Below are 10733 nucleotides of genomic sequence, written 5' to 3' on the forward strand. Positions count from 1 at the left end.
TGTTTTAACCTAAATGCAACAAGAACTGTGAACGCATTTTTTTCTTGAATTTATTTTCCTCTTTCTTTTTTCTTTTTTTTTTTTTTTTTTTTAATTTTGAAAGCCAGAAAATACTTTATGTATTTGACAGATATACAACCACTAAAATGCAGAATCAGAGCTGTGGATGGTGGTCACTTTAAATATACAGCATTTACACTGTATATGTCAGGGTTCTGAGACCTGACTCTTATTCTACTTTTATGATGGTGTAGCTCTGTGGACATTTTTGAAATCACTTCTGATTGACTTCTATCGAAAAACTTTATTACTCGCCCTATTATTTCTTTTAAACCAGAAACTATAAATGAAACTATGCTTTTTTTTTTTTTTTTTTAGTTAGTTATCATTCTTGAGTCCCCAAAATTTTTTGAGGTGTCAAACAGTTCATACCATGACCTTTGCTTTTGGAATCTGTTGTTACAGTAGAGCTCATAGCATGCAAAACCAGACAGGGTCTGATGCAAGTAATGGTGGTAAATCTGTTTTCTCATTGCATATCTGTATGCCAAGTTTTTATGGATGATTTAAAAAAGAAAAGTAAGAGAAAGTGTATATAGTGTAAGAAGAAACATAGCTTTGATTGTGGGGAAAGTTTTGGAGAAAATGTAAAACTGCACACAATATTTATTCTAAACGTTATACAACTGAGGAGTCATTTTCCTTCTAAAGACTTTTACAGCTGATAAAGATGAGAGACTTCTAGTACAATTGTTATTTTTATTTTTATGAAATGGGCAGATTTGTCAAAAGTTTACCTGCGTTGACCGTAGCTGCTCCTGAGACCCATGGAGGTGTTCCTGGTGATTAAAGAGCACAAGAGGTAGAAGCACTAGCTGGGAAAGAAAAAAAGATCCTCATCTAGTCCAGAATAAGCAAGAATCTGGTAACTGGGGCACTCATATAATCTATGGGATATGCAGTTTGACCCTTGTTTCAGAAGTGCTAAACAAGCAATGGTCAGGCTTTAACCACTCGGGACGAATGAGCGTGTTTGCCTTCTCTCATACTGGTATTTCACTCTTAGATTTACTGTTACCCACATTAGCCCAAAGAAGTATGTTGAGAGTGAAATGAAGTTAAGGTTAATTTGTAAATGTGGATACAACAATGCTTGATTTGATTCAAGTTTTAAGAAATGCCTGATAATAAAGCCAGTCTTCCCTCAAAAAATGTGATGGAGAGAGGATCATATTTATTATTCTTGTGATACAAGCAGTGACAACAAAGTTTTACACCTAATCACAGAGTCACAGAATGATTTGAGTTGGAAGGGACCTTAAAGCTCACCCAGTTCTAACCCCCCTGCCATGAGCAGGGACACCTTCCATTAGACCAGGTTGCTCAAAGCCCCATCCAACCTGGCCTTGAACACTTCCAGGGAGGAGCAGCCACAGCTTCTCTGGGCAACCTCCTTCAATGACAGGAATATACAAACTGTGTGGTCTTGGATCTCATACACACAAAACCAGTGGCACCTTATGGAAAATGACTTATAGAAAACTTTTTTTATAATATGGACCAAAATGTTTGTACTTTGTTTCAAACTATATAGAGTTTGAAAATAGCCAAGATATCATCAGGAAGGCACTTGACTTTGACAACAGTGTGTATTTAAAGGGTTTGGGAAACTGCGTCTTCAACCTCTATAATAGAGTTTCAAGCAACTTCTATATATATCCAACTTCTATACTAGAGTTTCAAGAGTTTCAAAGAACAGCAATTTTATTCATAAAAGTGACAAGCTGAGCAGTTAAGGTAGAGCTGCTACAAGATTATAGCTAATATATTTCTCTTACTTTCTGTGGTTTTTGTCTGCTTTGGGGTAAGACAAAACCTTCAGTGGTGTCAAAAAACTCCTCATATATTTTATAGCTACAAAATCAGTACTGTAGTTTCTTTTTTTTTTTTTAATAAAAAAAAAATCCTAGTAATCATTTTAATGATAATGTGATAAAGTTAATAATTTTCAGAAATAGTGAAGTCCACTTCTGATAAACGTTTTGTTGTAAGTGACTGCTTGAGGGAAGATTCAAAATTCTCAACAAAACCTTGATTTGTAGCTAAATACTGTCTTAGCTATAGAATTCCTTTTTTTCTAATTATTGGCCTATGTAAAATGTCATGAAAATTTCACTGTGTTGGAAAAAAAATCCCTTGAGAAGTGTAACCTCAACAACTCATGAAGGTCTTGGAAAGACTTGAAAGTCTGGATGAAGAGGTATGATGCTGCGGGCATGGTGCTGTAGTGACGCTGCCTGAAGCACTGCAGGTCACTTCTGCTGTGACACTCACAGCAGACCATCAGCTTGAGGGTCTTACTAAAACCCAGAGAGCTCCGAAATCAAAATGAAAAGTGAACCTAATTTTTTCTGTGAAGATCAGGCTGATTTTAAAAGACTCACAACATATATTCTCCAAATCTGACATTGTGTGTACCTAGAAGTCTTTATACTAAAAATAATTATTATAATAGCTCACTGCACTTTTTTTTTAAGAGCCCATCTTCTGTCGGGTGTAAGTGCTGATATGTGAATGGCTGTGATATGTACAAGTGTCTGTGTATGCTCATACACATGTGCTTCTTAAGAAATTATATGAATCGCTTAGCTTTTGACAGCTATGCTGCAGCTTTCAGAAGTGCAGATGTTATTTGTCCATCAGAAAAGAAAATATTTATTTTAAGCCATAGGCATTTTCTGCATTGCAAAAATAAAACATAACAGCAGTTAATGCTTAATGTGCATGCGAAATAATTTGGTCAGGGACAGAAACACGGCTGTGCGTAAGGGTTTGAATAAATATGTGAGTGTGCAAGATGCACCTTGTACTTTGGATAATGCAGAACCTTATGAAAAAACAACTTACCCATCAGCAAAGCACAAAGCTTATTTTTCCATCATTTTGCACCTGAATTCAAGGAGTGTTGTGTTGGTTGGTTTGGGATTTTTTTTTTCCTTTAAAAAAAATAATCTTTTTTTTTCCTCTCTCTCTTTTTTTTTTTATTATTTTTTTTCAGCTGAAGAAGCGAGTGGCGTTTTGTGGCTCGCGTGCGAAATGGCAGTGGGCTGCAGCCTCTTGCTGCATTATTCATAAACATATTGCTGCCATCTCGTGGGCAGCGCACGAGAGGCTCGGGCAGAAAAGGTGGCCAGGGTAGTCCAGGCTGTGGTCAGTGCTGTCCGGGCTGTGACCAGTGCCACCAGGTCTGTGACTTTACCCAGGGACCACTAACTCTGCAGAGGACAGGGTGCAGGTCAATTAGCACCCACCGTCACAACAGGGAGCAGTTTTTTAAGCATCTTTCGGCAAAAATCTGTTCCTGGCTGAACAGCTCATATTATTAATGCTTATTTTAGCTAGTTGCTAAATGAGGTAATGTCTGAATAGTGTTGCTGTAAACCTGTATTCTCTAAATTATGCATGTGGTTGTAGTTTTATGTTTTAAAATGGTGATTATCTTCCGAGCGGTGGGGCTGATAGGGAAAGGGTAAATAGCTTCGTAAGGATGGGCTGGTTCAAGATAAAGCACATAATGAGAATTATTGCTACAGATCTCCAGTTTGGTGAAGTTGATAAAACCTCTCTGATGTGAGGCCTTTGGTGTTGTGTTTTGTGTACTCCTAAAATGGGTAAAATGGTGTTTTCATAGACCTGGCAATCAACAGCTGAAAAGGAGTGCAGAAATGTGAAAGGAGTCTGGTTTTCCTGATTCTTTAGTTCTTTAAGGTTTTGTGATTCTCCTGAGTGCAAGCAGCTAAATTAATTTAAAAGCAGCATGATTTTTGCAGCCTGCTTAATGTAAGTTAATATTAAAAAAAAAAAACAAACAAAAACCAAAAAACTTGATATGTGCCCAAACATTGCACACGATCCCTTTAATTTATCAAACTCTTGGAAAAAAAACAAAACAAAAAAACAAAGAGAAAAATGAATCTTAAATGAACTCACTCAGAGATAATCAAATCTGACTTGTTTACATGTTTGGTGCTGGTATTTCTGTATTCAGCCACTACATTTTTAAAAATCTTGGCAAAGTCCCTTCCCTCCATTTTTATGTTTCTCTTTAATGAGGGAGGCAGATATTTAAAGTTGGCTGGGCATGGGGAGCCTTGGCTGTCCTCTCTCTGAAAGGCAGCACCTCGTATGTGTGTGCAAAGGGATGCCAGACGAGATGGTTGGGATTCACTTATTTTTTGGTGTGTGTAGGAGTGATTTCTACCACTGACATTCTTTGGGGAAAAGAATGATTTTGGCTGTTTCAAGGTGTTAAACAGACAATGGCAAACAATTTGAATGCAAGGGAAGAAATGCAAATAGTGTCCTGCCCTCTCTTTTAGATAATCTACCTCTCGGTTTTCAGCAGAGCAGTCATTCTTAGGCTGTGATTCATAGACCACTAATGGGATGGGGAGACTTTTTGAAATGCTAATACAAGCGTAGTCAGCCTGAGAAGACATTTAAGGTAGTTCCCAGATGGTATAAATGAAAGGAAAACCCAGAAGAACATTTTCCACAAGGGACCCTTGCTTTTCAAACCTCCTCAAGTTTATTGATTTTGAAGCTGCACCTCCAATTGATCCCATTTATACAGTATTTTTATATGGATTATGAGAGTTGTTAAAAAAATGAGTCTGAGTTTAGGGGCTGGATTGTTTGAATTCTGGTGTGGTGGGTTTTGTTTGGGTTTTTTTTTTACTCTTAGTTTGTATTTTTTTTATTTCTCCTTTCACTGCCTTTTCTCTGATTTGAAGTGAATAAATTCCCAGGAAATTTTTTTGTGATTACATCTGCAATTGCACCTGTAAAACAAGGTGATCCAAGAAGCTTAGCAAATATTTTCTCTGGCAAATAAAGTTGCAAAGAGGTGTGGATTGCTTAGCATTTAATTTAAAAATAGACTTAAATTATCAGGTGATTTTAAGATTTAAAATCCACAGCACTTCAGTGAGCCTCCCTTTGGGTTTTTTTGTTTTTGTTTTTTATCGTAATAATGATAGTTACAAATACATTATTATTTAAAATCTTAACATACTTGAAACCTGCAACATGTTTGACCTCCGTCCCTGCCCCAAGTCAGAGTTTACAGGTAAACTTTTATAGATTGAGCTTTAGACTAATTTTCCAGGATGCAATGTGTGTATTTGTATAAATGAATATTTGTATGAGAGTACATGTTAATATATCAAAACAGGAGCCAATTACTAAGATTCTCTTAAGTAACAGAATTATCATTATTTTCTATTATTTGTACATAGTCATCACTAGGTGGAGGCATACTTTACATATTCTATTGAACGTGTCATCTGTTATGGACTGAGATGAATTGCATTGATACTGCACAGTTATGTGAATGATAACGCTTTTTAACCCCAACTGTTGAAATAACCTCTTACCACAGAACACCCAACTCAGCCAGGTTAAGAAGGCTTGTGTTTTGGCCACTACTACTGTTGAAAAACAATGAAAATTGGATTTTTTTTTTTTTTTAATCATGGGCTGTACAGATATCTCTTGAATTAATTCAGAAGTGCTGTTCATGTGTGGTAAAGGTAAAAGGAGACAAGCAAGTGTCATGCAGCAAGAGACTGAAATATCTGTCCATTTCAACACCCCATCCTCTAGTACTTAAATCAATGTAGGATGGATTGACTGATTTTTTAAATTCTGTATATGAGCTGATAGGGCAGAGTCTGTAGGAGCTGGTCCTCAGCTAGTACAGCCCAAGCTGCGTGTTTGAGAGCCCATAAATGGAAGCACTTGGGTGTGAATGTGGGAGCTGGAGCCAAGAACTCTTTCTCCATACTGCAAATACTGTATTATGGTTCTTCACAGCTTATAATATCCACTGGCTTTTATTGTAGGAGAAAGAAGGGTCATGATGCACAGAATATAAAGAAAAAATACAATTTATTCAGAAAATTATCCCTATCTTTTCAAGTAAGTAGTCAGAGATTATCTTCTAAACATGCTGAGAAAAGAGGGGGGAATAATTTTTTTTTCAGTCTCTGTCATTTTAGTATATTTTAAAGAATCGAGTCAGGATGGTTGAGAGAGATTTCTGAGTTTTGCAGCTCCTTAGCCCCAAACTGATAGTGGACATTGTTGTGTCCTCCAGCTTTGTCACCTTCCTGGGGATGCTCTGACCTTGCTGAGGCTGGGCTCTGCTATCCCTCGGGCAGTCAACCAGTTACACCCTGGGACAAATGCCTTTCACCACTTCCATCCACAGGGATGTAAAAATACTGTAATAGAGCTGAAATATGCTCCCCCCCCCCCCCCCCCCTTTTTTTTTTTCCCTTGTATATTTTTTAATTTGTATTTGGAATCACACTTTTAATAATTATATTCACGATCTAAAATTAAAGAAACATTTTGTTTAGTGCTCACAGAATTGCCAACCAGTGCTCAAGAAAGGATGTCCAGCAATTTATCAGCCTGTAGAAAATAATTATAGCAATATTTTGAAATGCATTGGTTATAGTTTTGTTTTGATTTATAGAATGTAAATAATCAGTTTTGATTCTTCTGTTTCAAATGGCTTTTTTGGAACTAAAGCTTTTGAATAAGAGTTCCTCAAACCAAGCTGTTACTCTTGGGAAATTCTGTAGTGGTATGTTACTGGCATTTGAAAAATGCACACCTTCTAAGAAAAAACAGGAAAATTCTGTCAAACAGACTGATGGGAATTCCCAAGTTTGGAAATGCAAGTTCTGTTGGAAAACAATGGCAGCACGATTGTGCTAAGGCTGCAGTTGGAGTGAAAAGGAACATGTTTTCACCAGTGCACACATTCTTCTTTAAAAAAAAAAAAAGAAAAAGATTTTTTCTTTATCATTCTGGAAACAAATATTCTACATGATCAGTTAAAAAGTGCAAAGTAAGGAATAAGAGAGAATAATGTGTGTTGGAACATAACATAGACTCTACTCCTGTAGAAAAGTGTGAAGAAATATGGTAAAATTGAATGTAAACAAAGAAATGGGGAAAATAAACGTGGGAGTGAAGAACTGTGTACAGGGAGTAGGAAGAATGTAATCCAAAAGTAGAAGATCAAAGGAAGGGAAGCCAATTTTTTCAAATATTCGGTAATAACTTAGATGTAGCAAGGTAAAGGATCTGAACAAAGGGTCAGAACATCACAAATGGGAACGGAGAAAATATCATATATAGCAAGGAGTGTACAATTTTTATTTTTTTTAAAGGGATCAATTATTATCTCCATCTCCTGGTGGTATTTGAGGACTCTTTTATAATTACTTGTATTATTTTCACTCCCTCTCCTGCACACACTCTCTGTCTTGCTCCCCCTTCCAGGCAACACTTTTCTACTTGCGCAGATTTGAGGGGGTAGGAGGATCTCAGGGGTTCTTTGCAAGATGCTCGTTTCCCACCGCAGTGTGTGGCATTGCCAGGACTTTTCAGGGGACTCTCTGCCAGCTATCCTTAAAAGCTTGCAGAGGAGTGGGAGAAGATTTGCATACTGCCCAAGCAGGGCCAGCTCTGAACACCTCTCTCTGCTGAATAGTGTATTACGGAGTAAATAATGACACCAAAATTATTGCAGCTTCTGTAAAGTAGGTGCTGTGCTATGTCAAGCTATTAGGGTCTGTCCCTTTTTTCTTCCCCCACCCTCCCCCCACCCCAAGATGCTCCTTTTTTTATTCAAAGGAAGATTCTTTTCACCTACTTTTTTTTCTCCTCTAATTTTACCTTTTTCTGGTTCTGTTTTCTTTTCCTTTACCCCCTCTTTTATGTTGTTGGGGGGGTTTGTTTGTTTTTTTTATCATTATTTTAATAACATATTTTAAGTCATTTTTCCCCCTGTTCTAAATGTGATGACAGGATATCCTGATGGAAAGATAATAATGCCCAAGGAGGTTTTCTTTTATGAATTCTGGTGGTGTTACTTTCACATGCACAAATATATCATCTTGATTTCTAGCTCTGGGTCATTTCATTGCTCTTGTATGTCTTGCTACGAGATGTTTCCTGTAATTAAAAGATTAGGTTAAATAGATTATTTGTGCTGCCTTGTCTACATAAATGTTCTGTTTCTCTGCCTCTAGATACTGGCTTTTGTGTTTTAAGGCAATGTCATGGAACGTGAAGTTGCATCATGTGTCCTTTGTCTTTAAGCTGCTGACTTATTTGTAACAGAAGCAATCAAATGAGACATTTACTGCCGTAGCCTCATAGGGTCAGCGAATTAACAGGTGCCAATAAGTTCTAAAGAAGTGTTTTAATCGTTTCTAAAGTATTTAATTAATGGAGTTTTTTAAAGGAGTGGTGGTGACTGAGCAGACATAATGCTGATAAATATTTAATATTTGTATCTAGGGAACTTTTTCTCCCTTTCATGTAATTTGAGGTGTTTGCTAATGGAAAAAAAGAATAATCTAAATTGTTGTGTAGCATGCAATCAAGCTCAATGATGAGCTGCTATTAGATTGTCCAGGGTTTGTATATCTATCAGGAATTTATCTATATGCACTGTGATATTCTGCATTTATAGTTGGCTCTGTTTAGAGAGCATTTTGGAGGAAAGTTTCTCTCCTACATCTAGATATCTCTGTTAATACTTACAGGCTATATCAGGTAGCTTGCATGAACTCAATTACTTCATTATTAGGTGCGTACATGTCTGTTTTCTTGGGCTGTCATGGTTTCAGTAACTACCACTTGTTGAGTTACTAGAAAAAGACTCCAGGTCCCAAAGCGCTTGTTGGTCAACGTGATATTCACAACACTTCCTTTAAAACGTGATACCAGTAATGCCATAGTTAGGCTTAAAACGATTTTTTTTTGTTTTACTTGATTTTTAGCATAGCCTGTTTTTCTTCATTTTAGAGAAATATTTCCCTTCCTGTTATTTTCCTAAATTCTCACTCTTTACTAAAAAAAGAAAATATAGAAAAAATAAAAATCAGTTGTATCTGAGTTACATTTGATGTCATATAATTCCTCTTGCTTTTGAATTCTCCTTTGTTCTATTTCCTTAAAAAATAATAGATAAAAAATTTATTTCACTTAATATCCCTACGTTGAGGAATGATGTTGACGATACAGCTCGTGTGGCCCCTTTGATTAAAGACTGTTTCCTTACTTCTCCTTCGGCACAACTGTTGCAGTTAATCAATACAGCTTTTGGAACGGCAGTGCAGTGGAGTTAAACAGGCAGAGGGCATAACCAGAGCTCAGGGTGAGAGATCACTTAGATGTGTATGGCTAAGTCAATCTGCACAGACAACTGCACATTTCCCTCCATTCCTGCCACTTCCTTTTAGCTGTGGCTAAAGAAGCATCTGATCAACCAAGGAACAAGTGACAGGACAAGAGAAAATGGCCTCAAGTTGCACCAAAGGCAGTTGAGATGGGATGTGAGGAAGAATTTCTTTGCTGAAAGGGTTCTGAGGCATTGGAAGGGGTTGCCCAGGGCAGTGGTGGAGTCCCCATCCCTGGAGGGATTCAAGAGTTGTGTAAACATAGTGCTGAGGGACATGGGTTAGTCAGGGACTTGTCAGTGTTGGGTTCATGGTTGCACTCAATGATCTTAAAGGGTTTTTCCAGTCTAGGCAATTCTGTGATTTTGTGATCTCCATCCTGACTGTCTCCAAGTAGCTGGGTTCCCTGGTCAGGAGACCTCTCCCTTAGGTCTCATGGCTGGTGCAGGGTTGGCCATCCCATGGCACTGCTCATCTGAGCTTCATTAAATCACTATCTATGATGTGCCATTGTAAGTTTAGAAATGCAGAAAGAGTTGAAAAAATTGATTCTATTTCTTGTTGCAGTTCAATAGACCTTTGATCTGCAATGCTTGAGTAAATCAGGCTGTTCCAGCAAAGCCAACTTTTACTGTTGTTAGTATAGCAGAAGCCTTGTTATCAGGTTGTAAGAATTAATTTTGTCATATTAGGAGGGAGAAATTGTAGTATCAGAAGACTAGGAAACTCGTTATTGACCGGCCAGTGCTCTCACCAGTGACAGCGCATGTGAGCAGCTCAATCCTGTTGGTTTAGGGTGTCACTTCTAATTAAAATGGTTTACTATTAGAGTAACAAAAATGTGCTCATATAGTGTCCAGGCCTCCTGGCTACATACAAAATGTAACTAAGAACATTGTGATTATGACATCAGTGTTGTTTTATGAATCCCTGATTTGAACATACGCAGATCTATGGAAATGATATGAGAAAGGAGGCAAAACATTTGTATCAGGAAAGACTGAATATTTCAGAACCAGAGCTGATATATATTATATAGTATATCATATATTCCATAGTGCACTTTTCTCCTTTCACTTTTTAAAGTCTGTCTGTCTTTTATCTGCTTTTTCCTTCTCTCTCTATATCTTTATTAATTCCTTTACTATTTGCAAACCTCTTATGAGGAGTATGTGATATGTCCATTTATTATCTCTGAGGATGGTTAATGCTGGGTTTGAAGTCATCCACATTTTCTTTCCAGCTCTGTAGCATGTAGAGAAGAATGTGCTTATAATCAGTCAAGGTAAAATAATTGGAAATAGGAATAATAATATAGCAACGGCCAACGTATTTGTCAGTTCAGCTGCAATGGTTTTGGTTTTCCATTTAATTCAGTGAACATCTACATGGAACGTAAAGGAAAGCAGTCATTTTTGTGAATTTGATGTATGCAAAACTGATAATGCAGTTATTGCAAATGTAGCTTAT

This window comes from Antrostomus carolinensis, unplaced genomic scaffold (genome assembly GCF_000700745.2).
Source record: "Antrostomus carolinensis isolate BGI_N321 unplaced genomic scaffold, ASM70074v2 scaffold16440, whole genome shotgun sequence".
Classification (NCBI taxonomy): Eukaryota; Metazoa; Chordata; class Aves; order Caprimulgiformes; family Caprimulgidae; genus Antrostomus; species Antrostomus carolinensis.